At 38.5% G+C, this 14,331-nt stretch overlaps 1 long non-coding RNA gene across 1 annotated transcript; it reads left to right on the top strand.

The window, feature by feature from the left end:
- The first annotated feature begins 3,272 nt into the window (after positions 1-3,272).
- LOC144648422 (uncharacterized) lies at positions 3,273-5,610 on the top strand. The gene is made up of 3 exons (XR_013569694.1): positions 3,273-3,399; positions 4,462-4,619; positions 5,328-5,610. It is a non-coding gene; the product is annotated as an uncharacterized LOC144648422 (long non-coding RNA).
- The last annotated feature ends 8,721 nt before the right edge of the window (positions 5,611-14,331 follow it).

Here is a 14,331-nt window from a genome sequence, read left to right as displayed (position 1 = left end):
ATGAAAGTTGTCTTGATTGTCTGATAGCACAAGTTTAAAGTATCTATGGAAAGAAATGACAAAGTTGGCTAAACTAATTCTGCTATTCCTTTTTTCACGATGAAGTAATACACCTTGTTTTCCCCCAAAATATTTGCATAAGTATTGTTTTCATTTTCTCTTGGGACAATTGTACGTCATTGTAAATCCCAAGAGTAATTTAAAACAATCCTTATGCAAATATTTTGGGGGTGTGGGGGGGGGGGGGAGGGGGGGGGGCGGTAAAAAATAGGGACTTTAAGATACCTGGACGGCTCAATGGTATGAAAACGCGGCAAAACTTCTTGCGCGGTGTTCACTGTGTAGCCTTGAATACAACGCGACCAAAAGAAGCGCGACAGAACGTTCTTTCAAAAAAAAAAAAAAAAAAAAAAAATACCCCGCACGGTGTCCTTAAAAGTCTTATATAACTATACCGGGAAAGTGTAGCAAACAAAACGGTTACGAGGTGACCTGAAATAACTGAGAAATATATATTCTTTGTACAATTCCTATTTGCTTGTTTGTTGTGTTAAAACGAAGCCAGTCTCAGCAAGGATTAAGTTTAATTTCGCTGGCATTAAGGAAAAGACCCAAATTTAAGGTAATACTGGGAAACTCTACTGAATTGTTAGCCTGATCTAATGAAAAAAAATGTTCTTCCTTTTGGACGAAATTTTATGGTTCTTTTTCGGCCTGGATTAAATTTGCAGCAAATTATTCGCCGCTTTTTTAACCATTAGCCGCCATGTCGTTGTTTTTGTTAACATCGTTTTGAAAGTTCAGAGTGAGAGGATCTGCTCATGCGCGTTAGAGGTACCCGCTGACTACCGCCCTATGATTGCTTTACAATTTGTTGCTTAGTTTTCATTAGCGAAAGTATGGGAGGTCCCCCCACTCCACCAGCCCCTTGTGCTAGTTCATGCGTTATTTCTTGCGTTTGCATTTGCAAATGCGTTTGCTTTGTGTCGCTCGTGAGAACCAGGCTTTAGTCATCCGCGAGGAAAAAATGCAAGCGCTATTTGCTAAACAATATATAATTTTGCATGAAATTGATGTAACTTTGGTGTCAGATTTCTACCCGTTTTAGTATTTTAAATCATATTATATGCTTTTATCGGAAATAGGTCATTCGTGAGAAACAGAAGTTTTCACGACAGTTCTCGTATTTTGCGTGATCTGTAGTGGGTAAACAGTAGGCGACACACGATCGAGCACTATTTGTTTACAATTCATATCAGTAACAGAAAGTGTTTTTTAGATCATTGATTCCCAAGGTAACAAGGGGCAATATTACATCGTCTACCCCACTTGATACTGAAATTGTCGTCTTCTGTTTAAAACAGAAAAGGTTTGAACGTAGTTTTTCTTTACAATATTGGGTTTAAAATTAAATTTGGAAATGCAGAAGTGGGTGCTGATCCTCAAACCTTCTGTCTTAATTATTTTCTAGTTCGACGAAATTTTTTATAAAGTAAACATTAAGAAAAAAAAACCTTACCCTTCTGTAGGGAAATGCAACTGGGCATGCGCTGTGTACAATTTCTGTCGGTGCAAGCATGTGTGTGCACTTACTTTTGTTAATTTTCTAGCTGTCAGTTTTATTATGATTTCGATACATGTACGTATGAGCCATTTAAAGACAGCAGACCACAGATCACGTTTAGTTCCTCACGGAATCTAAAACAAAAGTGAAAAGTTTTTCTTTCGTCTGTGTGTTTTAAGCACGAATTTATTATTCTTCAGTTCGACGATAGTTTTAATTAAGTAAATTATTATGATAGAATCTTATTCTTTGAAAGGATACAGAAACGAATGTATTATCTATCGAATAAACGATATATGATTTTGCAAGAAATTGATGAAACTTAGGTGTCGGAGTTCTACCCGATTTCGGATTTTAAATCGTATTGTTGCTTTTATTGGAAATAGATCATTCGTGAGAAAAAGAACTTTTCGTATTTTGCGTGATCTGTAGTGGGTAAACAGTAGACGATACATGATCGAGCACTATTTGTTAACAATTCATATCAGTTACAGAAAGTGTTTTTTAGATCATTGATTCCCTAGGTAACAAGGGACAAAATTACATCGTCTACCCCACTTGATACTGAAATTGTCATCTTTTGTTTAAAACTAAAAGTTTGAACGTAGAACGTAATTTTACTTTACAATATTGGTTTTAAACTTAAATTTGAAAATGCAGAAGTGAATGTTGGTCCCCAAACTTTCTGTGATTTCTTTTTACGTTTGTTAAGATTAATGATTAATGTTTTTATCTAAGAAATTATAATTTTCTAGTTCGATGAAAATTTTATAAAGTAAACATTAAGGAAGAATAACCTTACCCCTCCCTAGGGAAATGCAACTGGGCATGCGCTGTCTACAATTTCTGCCGGTGCAAGCATGTGTGTGCACTTAAGATACTATTTTGAAAATTTTCTAGCTGTCAGTTTTATTATGATTTCGATACGTGTAAGTATGAGCAACTAAGGACATCAGACCACAGATCACGTTTAGTTCCTCACGGAATCCAAAACAAATGTGAGAAGTTTCTCTTTCGTCTGTTATTTTATCTATTTAATAAGCACGAATTTATTATTTTCAGTTCGACGATAATTTTCATAAGATTCTTTCGTAGAATAAAGAAACAAAGACATGATTTATTCGCTAAACGATATATGATTCTGCAAGAAATTTAATGTAACTTCAGAGTTCTAACTGTTTGAGAATTTCAAATAATATATTTGCTTTTATTTAGAAATAGATTATTCGTGAGAAACAGAAGTTTTCACGACAGCTCTCGTATTTTGCGTGATCTGTAGTGGATAAACAGTTGGCGATACATGATAGAACACTATTTCTTTGCAGTTTTAACTGGTTGGTTGGTTTGTTTCCGAAAGTGCTACTTAAAAGGCGAGATTCGTCAAAAGCTTTTTGACAGAACATTGATTACCTGGGATACTGAAATTGTCGTCTTTTGTTTAAAACTAAAAAACAATATTGGTTTCAAACTTCAATTTGGAAATGCAGAAATGGGTGCTGATCCTGAAACCTTCTGTGCTTTCTTTTTACGTTTGTTAAGATTAATGTTTTTATGTAGTATTTTTTGTAAAGTAAGCATTACGAAAAAACCTTATCCCTCCCTAGGGGAATGCAACTGGGCATGCGCTGTCTACAATTTCTGCCAGCGCCACCATGTGTGTGCACTTAAGGGATTATTTTGCAAATTTTCTAGCTGTCAGTTTCATAATGATATCAGTACGCGTAATTATGAGCCATTAAAGGACAGCAGACCACAGATCGCGATCACTTCTTCACGGAATCCGAACGAGGAAAAAACCGAACGGATCTCAGAAGAGGAACTTCAAACGGATCGCTGTAAGTGAGGAAAACGCCCTGAAGAAATTAACGTTTGTAATTAGATTTTACACTTTAACAACTACGTTGAAGCTGCTCTTATTTTCCACGTACCATTATTACGCGATTTTTGCGCTTGCGGCCTGTAAAGAGATGGCAGTCCGCCTATGCAAACTGTGATACTTTTACGCAAGTAAATTTACGGAGAGATGCGATGATGCCTTCTCGAGTTTTGGCACTTAGGTTACAGTCAATCTGTTACTTTAGCTTTTTGGTCGCTTGAACCTTTTCTTGATCGATAATTTAAAGAATTGTTCCAGTCCATCAATGTTACTGAAAATTTCGGCATAAAATTTTTGACAACACACGTACGCATCGATGAATAATGACAACAAAGAAACGTCTGAAATTCAGGTAACGGAAATTCAAGATTATTTGTGTCCGAAATAATCATTTAAAACATGCACAAGCACTTGCGGTGGGTTCATACTTTGATGAGAAAGCGTACAACGGAAGTCTTTGACTTAATACTGCACTCTTCGCTTATCTCATCCTTCGCACGTAAGTGTGCGTTGACACGGTAATTCGCACAGTAATCGTGCGTTTTTTCGCACGGAAAGTGTCTGTTTTTCGCACGGCTAGCGTGTATTTTTCGCACGGTAGGGTGTGTTTTTCACACAGTAAGCGTGCTTTATTCGAACGATAGCTTTTGCGAGCGTGTCGTGCGCGTGTCAACACCAAAGTAACCAAATCTCGTGGGGGTCACATTTGTGCTGCGTTTTAAAACTGCGGCGTATAATACCTTTTACGCTATCGCACTTAAATTTATCTCTTTAGAACCTTAGGGGTGAAACGATTTATGGGTTGAATGATTTGTCCTTTAAAAGCGCAAGGATTGTGGATTTTTGCGATAGAACGAGAAGGTTCGCATCGCAGATAAGCTTTAATTTTTGGCTCGGATTCCAGACTCCTAATATCAGGGACATCGGATTGTGGATACTAAACCCTGGGGCACTGCCTCATACTTCACTTTCTTACACACTCCAGAAATGTTTTTAATTTTGACTTGTCTTCTCTTTTTAGATCACTTGTTCTACTGCACGCTGTTCTCTGCTATCGTCAGTGAATCGTGATCATGAAGACTGATTGTGTTGTTGTGTTTGTTCTGTTGGTTGTGTCTGCGTCGTCCGGTGTTTGGCAGAGCGGCCGGCCGACGAAAGCAAATCGGGGAATCTTGGAAAGTAAGTGGATGAAATTCCAAATATCAGCGTTTCGAATTTTCCATAGTATTTATTTTATTTATTTTGTAGTGTCCATTGTCTTTCACAGACCCGGGGGGGGGGGGGGTACTCCCAGAAATTTCGGATAGGGGTGTGCCGCCAAGGTTCTAAAACCCTGACCCTATTTAAGGATAAAGAAAGCGAAAATTGATACCCTTTTTAAGGCTCAAAACCGAAAAATGACACCCTATTCAAGGGCAGGAGAATATTCCATGATAACCCAAATAACGGCTAACCGCGCACGGCAAGACACGAATCTTTATAAAATCGCTTTTCTAATACCTGAACAGAAAATTCAGTTTTAACGTATTTTTTCTTCGTTTAGCTGGGCGTTTATTTTAGCTAATAGAATTTAGGTACCCTATCTAAGGATCACACCGGGAACACATTGCCAAAAGGAGCAAAAATGATACCGTATTTAAGGACCGAGAACCTCAAAAAAACCATACCCTATCGCGCGGCACATACCTATATAGACCTCATATGGGAGTACCCCCCCCCCCCCCGGGTTCACAGATCAGTTGTGAGTTTTTAATTGTTAACTATTGTAAGTGAAAACTTACAGATCATACTTAATTACAAGCTTGTTATAAGCTGTGTGAGTGTCTTCCTGTTTTATAACGAAACCGAATGAGCTAACATGCGTTTGTTTGTTTGTTGACATGATAGGGCGCCAACCAGTTATGGTAAAGTTCCAAGAAATGCAAGGGGATAAATTTCGTAGGATTTTTGATGACTGTGACAGGGATTGCTATGAAGAATGCCACTTTGCATTAGATACATACTGCAGGGACAGTTGTAGTTGTCTGTAAAGCCAGGACCACACCCGGAACATCCTGGAACACCCCAGAAGAACAAAACGTTTTAAACACAAATAATAAAAAATGCAAAATTAATTAATAAAAATGAAATTAAAAAAAATAAATTAAAAAAAATATTATATAAAGTTGAACTGGAGCATACTACTTGCTTAAAATCACGCAAACAGTTTTCAAAGATCGACCTTTCATAAATGGGCTTCTAATGAAGGGTTCCGAAGATTCTTACGAAAAGTTCCGAAGCTGTCCGAGGACTTACGAGAACGACTCGAACACTTCCAAACACTTAAAATAAGCTTCCGAATATTTTCGAAGTCTCTTGTCTGAGGAAAACATTTTCCCTTGAAAAATACAATGGCGACTAAGAAAAATTATTCAAATAATAGTTAAAAATACACGCTAGCGCTCGTTATAGGTACTCGCGATAACTCGGAAGAGGAAGGCGCAAAATTTAATGCAATGCATTGGCGTTGGTTAAAAAGAAAGGAATGAAACGGGTCCAAGTTCTCACAATGTCAACCGCTTAATACACTGCAGGACTATAGTAAACAAGAAGCTCGTAGAGCTTAAAACTGCGCTGGTCACGTGACCACTCTAGGGTAGCCATGTGGGGGGAGCAAAAAAATGCACCCCCACCCCCTCTATTTGCACATACAGTGTTGCAACTGACAAACAAAATGGTAAGAAAACACCTTCGGTGACATTTCATGGTTGACTAGTTCCATCCGCAATTAAATATTTTTCTTATATGTTAATGCTGGCCAATTTTTATTCCCACGATCCTGATCCGTAAAACAAAAAAATCGCTTATCGGGACGACGGGTTTTTTTCGGACAAAAGGTTACAACAACTGCCCATGGTGGATCTGTAAGATCAATACATAAGTACGCCTGGCTTCACGCCAGGAACGTAAGTATCCGTGAGAATTTAAACAGTATTTCCCATTTGTATAAGACTGAAAACTGGCCCAATAAGAATGTTTCGCAGTTTCTATACTGTTAGTAGTATTTTTAAACCTCTTTAACAGTTCAAAATAATTATTTTGCCCCTCTTTCGGTTTTCGTATTACAATAGGCGGTTGTAAAAATTAAATGCAGCGACTGACAAACTTTTTGTGACGTTTCATGGTTGAGTTGTTTCAGCCGCGATTAATAATTTTTCCTCTATGCAAATTCTGGCCGAATTCCCACGCGCGGACGCTGAAGCTGATTTTAGCACAGATGGAATTTCCCTATCATACCGAATGACGTAAGCTAAGCGATACAAGTCAGGGCATGTTTGTGAAAGGAATTCTTCGTCATATCTCTAAAATCCTTTAGATGACTCAGGCCCAAAAATTAGATTACCCTTAAAAAAGAAATACTTCGCAATAAATTTGTTTAGTAAAGACCAAAGCATTCGTAAAGAGTTGAAAGGTAGCTTATAATAGCTTTAATACATTGCGTGACTCGAGCTGTAGCCGATCGAAAGTGAAACTTGTCATGTCAGCACATTCTTTTACACCAACGTAATGGTATTTATTCACAGATTCTGGCCCGCTGAATTATATTTCTCTTTGATGCGTGGAAATTTAGTATTTTTCATGAGTCAAAGGCTTCAAATTCGAATATTTCACACTAAACATTCTTTGTAAAGACAAAGAATAACCATTTGTTTCCATTTGTTACTGATTTATAGCTTCTAAACATCTCGTGACATAACCTCGACCGAGTGGAGGTCTGCGTCTGGTCACCGACAAAACTAAAAAAAACAAGAAGCTCTTAGAGCTTAAAACTGCGCTGGTCACGTGACCACCCTAAGGGAGCCATGGCGGGGGAGTGAAAAAAAGATAACTAAAAAATATTGAACAACTTGAAGTGAAATGGGGAAAAAATAAAATAAATAAATAAATAAATAAATAATTCCACATCCTGACAGTGGAAAAAAAAGCCTTTGCCATAAAAGTTGACCCCCCCCCCCCCCCTTACCCTAACCCGCCTCAAACAAATTATGGTCGCCCTAAAAAAAACACCCGCTTTCGAAACAAAAATTGAAGAAGCAGAGACCGATACAACGTAGAATGAGAGAGTTAGTCTTGTACTATATTTCGGCTGGCCAAACCAGCCTTCTTCAGGTACAATGGTCGAAACAAACCCCGAATATTGATTTCATTACGTCTGGCGTCTGGCTTCACGCCAGGAACGTAAGTATCCGTGAGAATTTCGATAGTATTCTCTCTTTTGCACAGAATAATCTCGTTCCCAGATCTCGTGGGCGAAGCAGAAGGCGAGATCTGGTCAAATCCGATTTGCACCACGTGATTGCCTGTCAGGAATGTGGCAGGCGAGTCAATTGCGCATGCCCTAGACAATTCTAAGGAAATGGCAATCAACATTCTCGTCCCCAGAGGCCGCGATCCTTCTGGTCAGCACCCGGGTGCTGACGAGAAGGATCGCGGCCTCTGGGGACGAGAATGGGCAATCAAATGAATATCCAATCCTCAACCAAATGAATAACGAATGCTTTACCATTCTCGTCTTTCCAGGAATAATATCTAGCAGAGTATTTTACTAAAGAATTAAGCAGAAGGCAATCATGAAAGCTTTATGTCGGGTAAAAATATTTATTTGATTTAAAAAAATTGTTCATTTGGCGGCGAGACATGTCTAGATTTTATGCAAATTAGATCCGGTCACGTAATCAAACATAAATATTCTTACGGCGGATTCTCTGTTTTTAAACATCGTTATTCGTCAGAAATAGCTTTATAATGCTACAAACAACTAAAACGAAATCTTCTTGTCTTTTGAGGCCGACTGTAAACAACGAAACGTCTCAAAAACGAATATATTATGATTGCGTGCATGATCTATAATTTGCATAAAAAACAGACATTGAATTCCCTTGGGGCCGCATCGCACGTTCAAATTTTAGCGCTGTGACAGCCATGCTTTGAAACAGCCAATCAAAAAAAATTGAATTTTCTTACTTGGCCAGATCTCGCCTTCCGGCTTGTTGCCCCTCTTTCTGTATTACAATAGGCGGTTGTTAAAATGTAGCGAGTGACAAACATGATGATAAAAAAAGACACCTTGTGTGACATTTCATGGTTGACTAGTTCCAGACGCCATTAATTATTTTTCTTTTATGCAAATTCTGGCCGAATTCCCACGCGTGGACGCTGAAGCCGTTTTTAGCACAGAGGGTATTCCCCTAGCCTACCAAATGACGTAAGCGGTATAAGTCAGGGCATGTTTGTGAAGAGAATTTTTCTTCATATCTTTAAAATCCTTTCAATAACACAGCCTAAAAATAGATTACGCTTAAAAGAGAAATACTATGCAATAAATTTGTTTAGTAAAGACCAAAGGATTCGCAAAGATTTGAAAGGTAGCTGATTAATAGTTTTGAAAAATTACGTGACTCGAGGTCTAGCCGATCGAAAGTGAAACTTTGCATGTCAGCACATTTTTTTCCACCAACGTAATGGTATCTATTCACAGATTCTGGCCCGCTGAATTACATTTCTCTTTGAAAGCGTGGAAATTTAGTATTTTTCATGAGTCAAAGGCTTCAAATTCGAATATTTCACACTAAACATTCTTTGTAAAGACAAAGAATAACCATTTGTTTCCATTTGTTACTGATTTATAGCTTCTAAACATCTCGTGACATAACCTCGACCGAGTGGAGGTCTGCGTCTGGTCACCGACAAAACTAAAAAAAAAACAAGAAGCTCTTAGAGCTTAAAACTGCGCTGGTCACGTGACCACCCTAAGGGATGGCATTGAACAACTTGAAGTGAAATGAGGGAAAAAATAAAATAAATAAATAAAAAATTCCACATCCTGACAGTGGAAAAAAAGCCTTTGCCATAAAAGTTGACCCCTCCCCCTTACCCTAACCCGCCTCAAACAAATTATGGTCGCCCTAAAAAAAACACCCGCTTTCGAAACAAACCCCGAATATTGATTTCATTACGTCTGGCGTCTGGCTTCAGGCCAGGAACGTAAGTATCCGTGAGAATTTCGATAGTATTCTCTCTTTGCACAGAACTGAATATTGATTTCATTACGTCTGGCGTCTGGCTTCACGCCAGGTTCCCAGATCTCGTGGGCTAAGCCGAAGGCGAGATCTGGTCAAATGCGATTTGCACCACGTGATTGCCTGTCAGGAATGTGGCAGGCGAGTCAATTGCGCATGCCCTAGACAATTCTAAGAAAATGGCAATCAAATGAATATCCAATCCTCAACCAAATGAATAACGAATGCTTTACCATTCTCGTCTTTCCTGGAATAATATCTAGCAGAGTATTTTACTAAAGAATTAAGCAGAAGGCAATCATGAAAGCTTTAGGTCGGGTAAAAATATTTATTTGATTTAAAAAAAATTGTTCATTTGGCGGCGAGACATGTCTAGATTTTATGCAAATTAGATCCGGTCACGTAATCAAACATAAATATTCTTACGGCGGATTCTCTGTTTTTAAACATCGTTATTCGTCAGAAATAGCTTTATAATGCTACAAACAACTAAAACGAAATCTTCTTGTCTTTTGAGGCCGACTGTAAACAACGAAACGTCTCAAAAACGAATATATTATGATTGCGTGCCTGATCTATAATTTGCATAAAAAACAGACATTGAATTCCCTTGGGGCCGCATCGCACGTTCAAATTTTAGCGCTGTGACAGCCATGCTTTGAAACAGCCAATCAAAAAAATTGAATTTTCTTACTTGGCCAGATCTCGCCTTCCGGCTTGTTGCCCCTCTTTCTGTATTACAATAGGCGGTTGTTAAAATGTAGCGAGTGACAAACATGATGATAAAAAAAGACACCTTGTGTGACATTTCATGGTTGACTAGTTCCAGACGCGATTAATTATTTTTCTTTTATGCAAATTCTGGCCGAATTCCCACGCGTGGACGCTGAAGCCGTTTTTAGCACAGAGGGTATTCCCCAAGCCTACCAAATGACGTAAGCGGTATAAGTCAGGGCATGTTTGTGAAGAGAATTTTTCTTCATATCTTTAAAATCCTTTCAATAACACAGCCTTAAAATAGATTACGCTTAAAAGAGAAATACTTTGCAATAAATTTGTTTAGTAAAGACCAAAGGATTCGCAAAGATTTGAAAGGTAGCTGATTAATAGCTTTGAAAAATTACGTGACTCGAGGTCTAGACGATCGAAAGTGAAACTTGTCATGTCAGCACATTCTTTTCCACCAACGTAATGGTATCTATTCACAGATTCTGGTCCGCTGAATTACATTTCTCTCTGAAAGCGTGGAAAATTTAGTATTTTTCATGAGTCAAAGGCTTCAAAAACGAATATTTCACACTAAATATTCTTTGTAAAGACAAAGAATAACCATTTGTTTCCATTTGTTACTGATTTATAGCTTCTAAACATCGCGTGACATAACCTCGACCGAGTGGAGGTCTGCGTCTGGTCACCGACAAAACTAAAAAAAAAAAAAAAAAAAAATAATAATAATAATAATAATAATAATAATAATAATAACAAGAAGCTCTTAGAGCTTAAAACTGCGCTGGTCACGTGACCACCCTAGGGGTAGCTACGCGGGGAGCATAAAAAATGCACCCCCACCCCCTTATATCCCCTTTATCTGCGTCAAACAATAGTGCGACTGACAAGCATAATGGTAAGAAAACATCTTGTGGGACATTTCATGGTTGACTAGTTCCATCCGCAATTAAATAGTTTTCTTATATGCTAATGCTGGCCAAATCTAATTCCCACGATCCTGATCCGTGAAACCAAAAAATCGCTTATCGGGACGACGGGATTTTTCGGGCGAAAGTTTACAACAACTGCCCCTGGGTCTCCTCCGAGGATGAACTTTACAATTGATAAGTACGTCTGGCTTCACGCCAGGAACGTAAGTATCCGTGAGAATTTCGACAGTATTCTCCATTTGCATAAAACTGAAAACTGGCCCAATGACAATGTTTTGCAGTTTCTATACTGTTCGTATTATTTTTGAACATCTTTCACAGTTCAAAATTTTGCCCCTCTTTCGGTTTTCGTATTACAATAGGCGGTTGTAAAAATGCAGCGACTGACAAACTTTGTGTGACATTTCATGGTTGACTTGTTCCAGCCGCGATTAATTAATTCTCTTATATGCAAATTCTGACCGAATTCCCACGCGCGGACTCTGAGGCTGTTTTTAGCACAGAGGGTATTTCCCTACCATACCGAATTACGTAAGCGGTATAAGTCAGGGCATGTTTGTGAAGGGAATTTTTCTTCATATCTCTAAAATCCTTTCAATGACACAGGCAAAAAAAATAGATTACTCTTAAAAGAGAAATACTTTGCAATAAATTTGGATTTGCAAAGATTTTAAAAGTAGCTGATAATACCTTAAAAACATTACGTGATTCGAGGTCTAGACGATCGAAACTGAAACTTGTCATGTCAGCACATTCTTTTCCACCATCGTAATGGTATTTATTCATAGATTCTGGCCCGCTAAATTATATTTCTCTTTGAAAGCGTGGAAATTTAGTATTTTCCATGAACCAAACGCTTCAAAATCGAATAGTTCACACTAAGCATACTTTATAAAGACAAAAAAGAGAAAAATTTTCCATTTGTTACTGATTTGTAGCTTCTAAACATCGCGTGATTTCAAGCTCGACCGAGTGGAGGTCTGGGTCTGGTCACCGACAAAACGAAAAAAAATAATAATAACAAGAAGCTCTTAGAGCTTAAAACTGCGCTGGTCACGTGACCACCCTAAGGGAGCCATGGCGGGGGAGTGAAAAAAAAGATAACTAAAAAATATTGAACAACTTGAAGTGAAATGGGGAAAAATAAAATAAATAAATAAATAAATAAATAATTCCACATCCTGACAGTGGAAAAAAAAGCCTTTGCCATAAAAGTTGACCCCCCCCCCCCCCCCCCTTACCCTAACCCGCCTCAAACAAATTATGGTCGCCCTAAAAAAACCACCCGCTTTCGAAACAAACCCCGAATATTGATTTCATTACGTCTGGCGTCTGGCTTCACGCCAGGAACGTAAGTATCCGTGAGAATTTCGATAGTATTCTCTCTTTGCACAGAATAATCTCGTTCCCAGATCTCGTGGGCGAAGCAGAAGGCGAGATCTGGTCAAATCCGATTTGCACCACGTGATTGCCTGTCAGGAATGTGGCAGGCGAGTCAATTGCGCATGCCCTAGACAATTCTAAGAAAATGGCATCAACATTCTCGTCCCCAGAGGCCGCGATCCTTCTGGTCAGCACCCGGGTGCTGACCAGAAGGATCGCGGCCTCTGGGGACGAGAATGGGCAATCAAATGAATATCCAATCCTCAACCAAATGAATAACGAATGCTTTACCATTCTCGTCTTTCCAGGAATAATATCTAGCAGAGTATTTTACTAAAGAATTAAGCAGAAGGCAATCATGAAAGCTTTAGGTCGGGTAAAAATATTTATTTGATTTAAAAGAATTGTTCATTTGGCGGCGAGACATGTCTAGATTTTATGCAAATTAGATCCGGTCACGTAATCAAACATAAATATTCTTACGGCGGATTCTCTGTTTTTAAACATCGTTATTCGTCAGAAATAGCTTTATAATGCTACAAACAACTAAAACGAAATCTTCTTGTCTTTTGAGGCCGACTGTAAACAACGAAACGTCTCAAAAACGAATATATTATGATTGCGTGCATGATCTATAATTTGCATAAAAAACAGACATTGAATTCTCTTGGGGCCGCATCGCACGTTCAAATTTTAGCGCTGTGACAGCCATGCTTTGAAACAATTACAATAGGCGGTTGTTAAAATGTAGCGAGTGACAAACATGATGATAAAAAAAGACACCTTGTGTGACATTTCATGGTTGACTAGTTCCAGACGCCATTAATTATTTTTCTTTTATGCAAATTCTGGCCGAATTCCCACGCGTGGACGCTGAAGCCGTTTTTAGCACAGAGGGTATTCCCCTAGCCTACCAAATGACGTAAGCGGTATAAGTCAGGGCATGTTTGTGAAGAGAATTTTTCTTCATATCTTTAAAATCCTTTCAATAACACAGCCTAAAAATAGATTACGCTTAAAAGAGAAATACTATGCAATAAATTTGTTTAGTAAAGACCAAAGGATTCGCAAAGATTTGAAAGGTAGCTGATTAATAGTTTTGAAAAATTACGTGACTCGAGGTCTAGCCGATCGAAAGTGAAACTTGTCATGTCAGCACATTTTTTTCCACCAACGTAATGGTATCTATTCACAGATTCTGGCCCGCTGAATTACATTTCTCTTTGAAAGCGTGGAAATTTAGTATTTTTCAAGAGTCAAAGGCTTCAAATTCGAATATTTCACACTAAACATTCTTTGTAAAGACAAAGAATAACCATTTGTTTCCATTTGTTACTGATTTATAGCTTCTAAACATCTCGTGACATAACCTCGACCGAGTGGAGGTCTGCGTCTGGTCACCGACAAAACTAAAAAAAATAAACCCCGTGCAGAGCAAGAACTGCGCAGCGCAGTTAATAAACCGCGTGCAGAGCAAGAACTGCGCAGCGCAGTTAATAATAATAATAATAATAATAAACCCCGTGCAGAGCAAGAACTGCGCAGCGCAGTTAATAATAAACCCCGTGCAGAGCAAGAACTGCGCAGCGCAGTTAAAAAATAATAATAATAAACCCCGTGCAGAGCAAGAACTGCGCAGCGCAGTTAATAAACCCCGTGCAGAGCAAGAACTGCGCAGCGCAGTTAATAATAAACCCCGTGCAGAGCAAGAACTGCGCAGTGCAGTTAAAAATAAACCCCGTGCAAAGCAAGAACTGCGCAGCGCCGTTAATTAACAAAATACAACTGTTA

The sequence above is a fragment of the Oculina patagonica genome, chromosome 1 (assembly GCF_052425735.1).
Source record: "Oculina patagonica isolate OP01 chromosome 1, crgOcupat, whole genome shotgun sequence".
Classification (NCBI taxonomy): Eukaryota; Metazoa; Cnidaria; class Anthozoa; order Scleractinia; family Oculinidae; genus Oculina; species Oculina patagonica.
This window is presented reverse-complemented; position numbering and strand designations above follow the sequence as displayed.